Raw genomic sequence first — 7,438 nt, 5'->3', positions numbered from 1 at the left:
AGATGTACTATATCAATATTATCACTATTCAGTAAAGATGTATATTACTGAATAAAAGATCCAATATTGATATCAGAGAGAATCTCTGATTGGAATATTAATTCCATAGTCATATCAGGCTTGATAATTTATAATTTGTGTAGCAATACTACCCGATATCCGAGATTGGTTATAGTTTGAGCTGAGCAAGGGTTCGTATTTACCCTAATCATTGTTGAGTTTACTGCATATTATCATCTGATAAATTTCTCAGAATTGTCGTTGAGATGGTTGTATTACATTTTATGTTTGAGAGATAATATGGAACGCTGGTATTCTGTTAGACCCATCTAGTGGTGAATTTTGGGTTCTGCATATCACTGTGTGTTATTGCATATTATTGAGTTTCACATTCATTAAGCTTTGATTGAATTTTTAATTATTGTATAATAAATCATTTATTTTTGTGTATAGACTCTTGTACCTTATTTTACTGATTGCACAACATAACTAAATTAACAATGATCTCTTTTTGAGGTGTTTTATATGTCCACCTCTAGGATCAATTCCCTTTGAAATTTTTACTTTTAATTCTTTTATATAAAGCATTTGCTTTATATGCCCGACAACATTTTTAGTGATGGCCCAAGCTTTCTTTACACATAGGGATTGGAACCCCATGCACTGGCAAAGCTTTAGGGTCCATTTACATGGACTGCCTGGACTATATAACAAGTCAGTTGTTTGAAGGGATTTTCACACAAAGCAATGCAAATCATATAGGACCGAACAGTTTGTCCCCTACAGGTCTACAGCACATCTCCTGTGGGTTCATGTGTTGCTGACAACAGTAACATTTAGGCCCTTAAAAAGATGTAATTATCCATGTTTGCTCGTTTGTCGGCTGTTTGTTGCCATATTTATATGGGCCAATGGTACAAAAACGAGTATTCTTATAATTACAATTATCGGCTTGTATAAAAGGGCCTTTAGGAGCTCAAGGAGGAGACATCTGTCTAATGATCTCAGAAGCTGCACTCACATGAAGATTGATTTAGTCCACAATATGGATGGATGGTGTGTCTGAAGGGAACACCAAAACTGTGCTATCTCCTGATGTGTATCCAGGCACATTCCTGAGTGTTGCAGCATTGCACTATGAGATTCATGTCAGTGCTTGTAGGATGAAGAGTCTACCCACTCAGGGGCCATAAATACATACAAGATTTATTCCTCTCTGTGCAAAGTGATAATACAAATACATTGCAACCATCATTAAAGAAGACCTTTCACCTCTCCTGACATTCCTGTTTTAATAGGTTCATGCATTTCTCATGTAATAACAATTCTAGAAACATCTATTCTTATGGCTCTATGTTGTGCCGTTCTTTTATTATTTGCACTATAAGTTATAAATGAATTGCTATTAGCCTTCAGTAAGGGTACAGAGGGGAGGTAACATGTTGGGGGTGTGTACCTGCACAGACTGACTCGATCCAATCAGTGCTGCCATTTTCAGACTGTGCAGGTACAGCCCCCAACTTGCTACCTCCCTTCTGTACCCTTAGTGAAGGCTAATAGAAATTCATTCATAACTTCTAGTAGAAATAATAAAGAAATGGCATAACATAGAGCCATAAGAATAGATGTTCCAGGATTGTAAGTACATGGGTAATGCATGTAGCTATTAAAATAGGCATGTCAGATGTGGTAAAAGGTCTTCTTTAAAGGTTATTTATGTCTCTTATAGAGACGCCACCAAGCTTTCCGATACTATTCCTAGTTAGCTGTATGACAGCAAAAGATCATCCCGTCACATTGAGACAGATGTCTCAAAGAACGTCTAGCGTACATGGATGTCCATGCTGACAGTGACCATATAGTTTCTCTGCCTTCTTTGCAGTGGTATTAATTGACGGAGCTTCCTGAGCAACAAGGATATAAGCAATACGAGAGTGGGATTATTCAAACTGACAAAAAGAACAGTGCCACAGTTGTGCACAGGCTGTGTGTGGTATTGCAGATCGGCTCCATTGCTTCAGTGGAGTAGAGCTGCAATACCGGACATAAGCTGAACGTGAATGTGTATACAGGAGTCGGGAGAGATAGCTGTCAACTGAACGATCATTTGGACAACCGCTGTTGAATGTGTATAAGCTTGATAATGCTCCGGCACTCTGCTATGATTAAGAACCGATGCACATAGGTGGACTGTGTTATGTTTTTAATGGAGTCATACAAAAATATTGTTTTTAACCATATTTTTCCACGTGCCAGAGTATTTTCAAGCTTGCACAAGATGGCATCTCCTTGAGCACCGTAACACTTAAAACTAATTGGCTGCAGAGTAGAAAACCGCAGGGGAACTACAAGTGTGGAAATGGTTCATTTTGCCCCCATAATTCACAGAGTAAAATGTTAAGTATTGGGGAGGTCACACATAATATGTACTTGCCATAATATGTACTTGCCATAGGTTTTACATTGGTAAGACTATTAGACCCCTTTTTTAAAGGGTCCGGGAGCATTTGAGCTCCACTAGAACGGGGCGGGGCTCTCCCTGCCTGATTGATCACGTCCGTGCAGTCCATGGCGGTGATCTATCGAGCCTCTCTTTTGCTGGTATTGAGGCCGTGGGACCCATCCCGATGGGTGGTGATCGCCACCGCCTCTTGCTGCAACGGGAGGCCCGATGATTCCCCCATAACAGTGCCATCCACAGATGCCCCCATAACAGTGCCTCATCCACAGATCCCTATAACAGTGCCTCATCCACAGATCCCTATAACAGTGCCTCATCCACAGATCCCCTCCATAACAGTGTAATCCACAGATCCCCCATATTACTGTCATCTACAGACCACCATTAGTTCAAAAGCACACCTTTTGTTTCAAAATATTTTTTCTTATTTTCCTTCTCAAAAACCTAGGTGCGTCTTATCATCAGGTGCATCTTACATAGCGAAAAAATACTGTACTTGCGCGCTCCTCCTCCCGACCTCCCCTGCCCTTTGCGTACGCTGCGCACCGAGATGTCACGCGGAGGCACTGTAACGCTAGGGTGAGCCCCGGTTTCCTTCCTTAGTTGCAGAGCGGTGCCGACTTCCAGCCCTGAGCCTAGCTGCCCAGAGCACTGATCCTGAGCCTGCTGGAGTCTTCAGAACAGTAAGTATTTACAGTAATTCACTGTAAGCTATAGTATATATTTGACTTGTTTTATGTAGGAAGGCGGGATCCAGGGGGCCCAAGTAAATTCTTGCCAGGGTCCAATCAATATAAAAGACGGCCCTGGTCAGGAGGAACAGCTGTCGGCGATGTTAAGTGTATGGCCGAAGCAATGTTAAGTGCATGGCCACCTATTGAACTGTGATACTGTGGTCCTGAGCTGGAGTATCTAAGCCTATCATTTATGAATCAGTATCTCTAAGCCTATCATATGTGATACTGCATTAAAACCTGATGTGTAATACTGTCTGCTGAGCTGTGGCATCATGTGTGGTCTACAATGTACTTCTTATGATTCTTTATGAGCCAGTGCTGTATGTGTTCCTGGACTCAGCTGACAGGAAGTGGTCCATACTTGGACGAATCTTATCAGGACACTTAAAGCTCTTATTGTTAAAATAGAAACTGATTTAAAGAGCGAGCGGCGAAATATCCAGTGCCGGGAATATTCCCACAGTGTGCAGCCAAGTGATCAGGCCAGGAAATATACTACTTACATACACTGAACAGAAAATGATCCGGCACTCCACAACATCTTCATAAAATCCACAGGCTTTATTCCAATTAGATAAAATGATTTATGAAGCATACTGCATGTCAGGCCTACACGTTTCAACCACAAAAAATCTTAATCATGGGGTTGTGAATAAAAACTTTTGTGTCTTTATACAAGTAATGGGAAGAGGTGGGGGCCTTTATGGTGACATCATGAAATAGATCCATACAAATGCAGACCGGAAACCAATTAGATTATGCTATATATCCACATTTCCTCCATGCACGCATGTGCAAGGGCTGACATATTACTAGTAGGGTTTTGCCCAGCCCATGAAGAGCCCAATTTAGATTGATACAGTCTTTGTGCTGACCCCAGAGGTCATCCTGCCCTTCTTTCATACAAAGGAGCGGGGCAAACAAGTGTTCTCATGATCTTGCAGGGTCGTGCGAGGGACTCCCCTTTCCAATATCAGATCAGTATTAGCAAACATGGGAGAAGAGGGGTTGAATAGGGTTAAATATGTATATCGCTCTCTCTCTCTCAGATCCATACTTTGCCAGGTCCAGTATGTGGGCTGTACCTCCTGCAATTTGAAGATCTGTATACACAGGCACTTGTCTGATATTTCTAACTGAAACACACATTGTTTCTGCAGTTTCCCTGTATTTGGCACAACTACATAATGGGAACTCCTCTGCTATGGAGGTACAGGGCATCGAAAGAGTTATTTGCTCTTCTAGGGATGGAGACCATGTGAAAAAAAACTGCTTAGGGGTATGGCCACACAGGGCAGATAATTTTTTTTCACAGTATGTAGATGAGATTTCTTAAAATATGCAGCAAATGTCCACCTACAAACCTGCAGCAATTTACGAGCAGATGCACCCTACCAGGAAGACATTTACGCTTTACCCTTTCCTGAAGTGACAGTTTTCCATTTTTGCGTTTTTGTTTTTTTTACTCCTTGCCTTCCCAGAGCCATAACTTTTTGATTTTTCCGTTCACATAAGATGTAGTGAAAAGCTGGAAAAAAAATTCAAATAGGGTGGAATTGTAATACAATTTTCATAGCGTTCCCTATGCAGTATAAATGACCTGTTACCTCATTCTACGGGTCAGTACGATTACAATACCACATTTATATAGTTTTTCATATGTTTTAAAGGGGTTGTGTCACTGCAGCAAATGGCATTTATCATGTAGAGAAAGTTAATACAAGCCACTTACTGATGTATTGTGATTGTTATGTTTTATCCCAGGCCCCGAATGTCCTGCCTGCCTGCTAGATACAACTGTATTGCCATCCAGACGATGGCACAATTGAATCTAATGCGGTGGAAGAGCTGTAGGACCTGTGGTGGCATCACAGGTCATGTGACCAGTAAAACAGTGAGTGGTTGAGAAGGACCTTTGATGATGTCACCATCATGTGACCAGTGCAGGAGAGAGCAGCAGTGAAGAGGAGAAGAAGCTGAGGCGATGTCTGCTACATCAGGAGAGGTAAGTGAAGGGAGAGGCAGAGCAATGCTAAGAGTTGTGGTTATTTAACTGGGACTGTATGTTAGGGCTGAAGGGAGAGATGTTATTTACATGGAACTGTGTGTTGGAGGTGAATGGGGAGGGAGTCATGTTATTTACATGGGACTGTATGTTAATAGTGGCTGTAGGAGGGAGTGATGTTATTTACAAAGGACTGTATGTCGGAGGGGGCTGGGGCAGGGTGATGTTATATGAATGGGACTGTATGTTGAAGGCAGCTGTGGTAGGGGATTATGTTATTTACATGGGGCTGGTGCAGGAGGGTGTTATTTACATGGGACTAAGGCGGCTGAGAGAAGTTGTACGAACCGAATGGAGAAGATGATGACAGAGAAGATCTACATCCGAGGAGATGTCACCTGGGTGGCCCAGGATGTGACACGTATGTGTTGCTGTATAGCAAGTACAGCAAAATGCGGTGTGTGGGGGGACGACTTAGAGAACTGGGCCATATTCATTGGGGCTTTGGCCACGGATCTTTTGAGACCATAGCAACGCCCCTGGTGATTGTCCATATTGCCTCCTTAATTTTTACATCACATTATACACCGCTCAATTCCATGGTTAGGACTAGGGTGGCCACTCAGGCCAGCCTCAAAAGAAAGACTTTAAAACCCCGCCCTGGCTTCACTAAACCACGCCCCCAAACGGGTAAGCCACACCCCTCCCACTCCGCATCCGACGGGGATTTAAAAAATCAAGGTAAAATCAATTTTGCAACAACTGCAGGGGTGGGAGGAAGGGTGACTTTCTCCCTGCAGCTTACGCTCAGACAGCACAGTGCTGCTGTCTGAGCATGAGGTGTTTAAAATTCTGCATCAATCCAGACCTTGCGATGGGAAGAGGACAGGGAGTCTGAAAGCTGGACTGTCCGGCCTAATGCCGGACCTCTGGCCACCCTAGTTACGACCACCTGCAATCCAGCAGCGGTGGCCGCGCTTGCACACTATAGGAAAAAGTGTTGGCCTCTCTGGTGGCCGGGACTGTGGGAGCACATATAGCCTGGTGCTTTTTTCTATGTTGTGCATGGACAGGCACCACTGATGGATTGCAGGGTAGTCGTAACCATGGAAACACGCAGTGTATAATGTGATGGAAAAATTAATCCAGCCAGAAAAGGAGGCAATATGGATGATAACAATACATTAGTAAGTGCCTTGTATTAACTTGTGACACAATATCTTTAATACTGAAAAAAAAAATGTAATTATTCAAATTTTTGGGGAGGTGAAGTGACGAATAAACGGCAATTTCGCCATTTAAAAAAAAAATCAGATCAAGTTTTTAATATTCAGAAAAAAAGAGAAACCCATAAAGAAAATAGAGGGATGAGTACATGCAATCCCATTGGACATTCAGAAAGATATCAATAAATTTTCCATAATTGACATCCAATTTTCAATAATGAAAGCACACGATACAGAAATAGACCCTTTCAAATGTAAAACAGAATGTTATTGAATAGAGGTGTAACCTGAGACCCTGTATAGACATCAAGTCACGACACTTATGCCAAACCTTATATATCAAATTAAAGGGGTATTCCCATCTTCACTTTTCATACTTACCTCCGTTGAGCACGACGTTCACTTCCTGGATTCGGCTGGGCTTGATTGACGTCTTCTCCCGGCAGGGCCGCGCTTGTGCAGAAGACTGAAGATTTTCTCCCGGCCGGGCCGCACAATGTCCTGAACGCGCACACCGCCGCGTGTGCCACATGGTGACTTATTCCTGGCCTGTATAGTACAGAGCTGGCATGTACTTTTGCGGCTCTGTACTATACTGGCCAGGAAGAAGTCACCATGGCGCATGCCCGGTGTCATGCGCGTTCAGGACATTGCGCGGCCCGGCCGGGAGAAAATCTTCAGTCTTCTGCGCAAGCGCGGCCCGGCGGGATTCGACAGGAGAGGTGGCCGTAACCAGGGGAGACGAAAGACAACAATCAGGTAAGAGGGAACTTATTTTCTCAAAAAGGGTGGGAATTGGGTAATTAAATGTATTTACAAAAATAATCACTGTCAAATCATTAACATATTTAACAGTGATCATTGTAATGGGAATACCCCTTTAAGTGTAGGATATCCCACCAACTTGTCAGAGAGACCCCTATGCTCTAGTAGGGCTATAGGGGATTCATTGCAATTTGGCCATTTACATTTTTTTTCCATTACAGCGTTCGCCGTATACGATAAATAT

Source organism: Bufo gargarizans, chromosome 6 (genome assembly GCF_014858855.1).
Source record: "Bufo gargarizans isolate SCDJY-AF-19 chromosome 6, ASM1485885v1, whole genome shotgun sequence".
NCBI lineage: Eukaryota > Metazoa > Chordata > Amphibia > Anura > Bufonidae > Bufo > Bufo gargarizans.
Note: the sequence above shows the minus strand (reverse complement) of the source record.